Below are 3780 nucleotides of genomic sequence, written 5' to 3'. Positions count from 1 at the left end.
TCTGTTAAAAGACCCCAAATTAAGATATTGGTTCTGGGGGCACCTGGCTGGTTCAGTGGGTAGAGTGTGTGATTCTTGATCTCAGGGCTGTGAGGTCAAGCCCCAGGTGGGGCATGGAGCCTGCTTGACAAAAGGTAATTGGCTCTGGTATGTTTTTGTTGACTGCTCCAAATTAAACTATCTTAAAATATCAGGAATCTTGGGCTCCTGGGTGACTCAGTCAGTTGAGCATCGGCTCAAGTCATGATCTCACAGTTCATGAATTGGAGCCCCGCATCAGGCTGTGTGCTAAACTGCTCAGAGCCTGGAGCCTGCTTGGGATTCTGTGTCTCCCCCTCTCTCGGCCCCTCCCATGATCATGCTCTCTCACTCTCTCTCTCCATGATAAATAGACATGTAAAAAATAAATAAATAAAATAAATAAATATCAGGAATCAAATCCAAATTACTAAGAAAAATGAACTATTTTGGTTGGTATAAACATCAGGAATCAAAATCCAAATACAGTAAGAAAATTGAGCAAATAGGTGAAAAATAATTTAGTCAAAAAAGTTTCCTCAATAATATAAATTCAGGCTTTTGAAGAAATACAATTGCTGTTTTCATATTGAAAGGTAAGAAAACATGAAGTTGCTTTCATCACTGAAGAACCTTGGCCAATTTTCGTAAGTCACTATTTATTTAATAAAGTAAGCCTGGGTAGATTAGTCTGCTGGATAGCATTTCTAACTATAATATGTTCCTTTCTTGTTTGTTTCCCTAGTGTAGATCTTCTCTAACTAATCTCACCTGGTCTGCCAGAAGAGGCATGAAGAAAAGACGCCGCCCCTGCGCCATAGTGTGATTGCTTAGAACTTCCTGTACAAAAAGGAATCATGTGAAAGCACCTGCGATGGTTTCTAAGTTTGACAGGATTCTCTTTTTCCTGGTTTCTCTTTAGAGGGAAAAATAACATAAATTTAAAAGCAATTCCAGTCTGAAGCAGAATTAATCTGCTTGTATAACAAAATCTCTCATCTTTTTCTGCATATTACTATTCTTAGAGGAGTTAAAAAGAATATACTTTTTAATGTCTTAGAACTCTCTAACAATAAAAAGTACAAGAATTAAAATTTCTCTTTCATATTCTTATAATTTTCCAAAAGTCTTAAAATCAGTATTTCTATGTTTGAGTGATTTTTTTTTTTCAAAAATGTTAAATCTGAACTCAAATGCACTGATCATTTGGCATTACAGAATAGGGATAAGTCAGTTGTTTCATCGATTAATTATATAGAGAGACTAAGAAAGAAGCTACTGACTGCTACCATTTATATTTTATGGGCTTTAATGTTTACGAAAGTATTTTTTAATTTTAAATAACATCAATGAAGTTGTAAAGAAAGTTTGAAATACCAACTGAAATGATCATTTCTGAATCTATTTCTCATTATGTAATTATAAGAACCTAATGTTTGATTTCCTTTGAAGTCCTGTTAGATTGTTCTACCTTGTTAAATACACTCTTACTTTGTATTCATTGAAAAGATTGCTCAATGCCATGAAGTTTTTATTTTACCATAAGTTATTCCAGGTAGGAAATTTACAAATTTTTTTCTTGATTAGAAATTTTGCTTTGTAAACATTATAGAGTAGGAGAAGCCATAAGTCATTAACCCTTATTTTGCGAAAATAAAAGATTGGGATTGCTATACTATAAAGAATTTGAGTTAGAAATTCTGAAATCACGGAGTTTGTCTCCTTTTCACAGTTTATTAATGGTGTCTTTTGGAATGAAAAGTGTTTATAGAAAGCACTGTAATTAACTTTAAACACAAAGATGTTTTATGAAATGTCTTACCTCATTTAAATTGGATATTTTGGGGACATTCTTTTAAAAACAAATTCTTTGGGGGCACCTGGGTATCCCAGTCAGTTAAGTGTCCAACCTCAGCTCAGGTCATGATCTTACAGTGCCTTAGTTTGAGCCCCGCATCAGGCTCTGTGTTGACAGCAGAGCCTAAAGCCTGCTTCAGATTCTGGGTTTCCCTCTCTCTCTGCCCTTGGCTGCTCGCACTGTTTCTCTTTCTCTCAAAAAAAAAAAAAAAATTTAAAAAAATTTTTAATTCTTTTTAATTAATTAAACTCTAACCCCAATGTGGGGCTGGAACTCACAACCCAAAGATCAAGAGTCACACGGTCCACCAACTTAGCCAGCTAAGCGCCCCTAATTTTGGGGAAATTCAAACTAATTTTCTGGATGAATTGTAATTCTTTTACACAAGTGCATTTTAATAGAAACATAAGCTATTGTCAGTTATATTTATTTTTAAAGCAAATTCTTGTTATATATTTTGTACAAAAAAAGAAAAGCAACGCTTTATACAGTTCAAATACATCTCACTGAATACAAGCCAATACTTTTTACTTTTTTCAAGTACAGACTGACATTCACAAAGTTAAAAACCAGCCATACCGTTGTAAGGTATTAAATGGTTGTAGATTTCTGCTGGTACAACTGCAATAAGTTTTCAATAAAACATTTGAGTGTCTAGTGGTCCTTACTGTGTATAAGAAATGTTTAAATGTTGAGCACAGCATGGTAGAAATCGTTCTGATACTTGTCTTTATTTCTATTGTTTGTTCCTTTTAATTGAGGCATTTAAGATGATACAACCTTGATATACACCCTGCTGCTACAGATTTGGGAGGAAGGGAATCTCGATCTCACAACCGTGAAATGACGGCCTGAGCCAGAAGAGGTGGTCGCTTAACCAACTGAGCCACCCAGGCACCCCAAAGATGTATGCCCTAAACTTTCCCTATGATTTGGTGTTTGTTTTATTAGTTTTCTATTAAAGTTCTTTGTAATTTCTAACTTTTCCAGAACCTTAAAGGAAAATGGATTTTACGTAGCTTAATGAAGATGGTTAAGGGTGGGGCATCTGGGTGGCTCCGGCAATAAGTGACCAAGTTCAGCTCAGGTAATTCTCTCAGGGTTCGTGAGTTTGAGCTCCCACATAGGGCTCTCTGCCTTCATGGCAGAGGCTGCCTGAGATTCTCTGTGTTGTAGGCTAATGTTGAAAAGACCACCACCAAACGCTGAATTAAAGTGAGGCAAAACTTTATTTACAGCCGGGCCAAACCTGAACTCCAGATGGTAAAGAGCAGAGAATGGCCCTGAGCAAAAGTTACACTGAGATTATATAGACAGGATTCTCTGATAGCCAATACATTCTCTGATAAGATAGGATTCTCTGATAGCCAATACATTCTCTGATAAGATAGGATTCTCTGATAGCCAGTTACATTATGACACGCCAATCACGAGTTTGGGTGGGAACCTATCAAGTTTGTTCTTCTAAAATGACCAATCATACTGGGGCAGTGACTAAGCAATTTCTCTGTAGGGTGGCACTGATCAGAAATAGATAGAAAAGGGGAGGGGAAAGGTTTGTAACAATTCCTCCAGTGTATTCCATAAGTATGTTAACCCATTACATTCCAGAAGAGGTTAACCCATTACATTTCATAAGAAGTTTAACTTAACTACATTCTGCAAGCTGTCCTACAACACTGTCTCCCTAGTCCTCTGCCCCTACCCTGCTCACCCCATCATGCTCTCTCTAAAAAATAAACATTAAAAAAAAAAAAAAGATGGCTCGGGGGTTCACCACCCCAATTTAGGACAATGAGGTGAGTCAGTGAAGTGGAACAGATGGAGAATGGTGGACCAAATACAAATTGGAAATGCTGATCCCTCTCTCTTGGCTCAGTTCCTTCCAAACTCTGAAGTCAGTG

General features: G+C 36.7%; 1 long non-coding RNA gene across 1 annotated transcript; it reads left to right on the top strand.

The window, feature by feature from the left end:
• Nucleotides 1–615: 615 nt before the first annotated feature.
• Nucleotides 616–1724, top strand: LOC115284961. Its single transcript, XR_003905387.1, has 2 exons — nucleotides 616–665; nucleotides 764–1724. It is a non-coding gene; the product is annotated as an uncharacterized LOC115284961 (long non-coding RNA).
• Nucleotides 1725–3780: the final 2056 nt, after the last annotated feature.

Source organism: Suricata suricatta, unplaced genomic scaffold (assembly GCF_006229205.1).
Source record: "Suricata suricatta isolate VVHF042 unplaced genomic scaffold, meerkat_22Aug2017_6uvM2_HiC HiC_scaffold_280, whole genome shotgun sequence".
Lineage (NCBI taxonomy): Eukaryota > Metazoa > Chordata > Mammalia > Carnivora > Herpestidae > Suricata > Suricata suricatta.
This window is presented reverse-complemented; position numbering and strand designations above follow the sequence as displayed.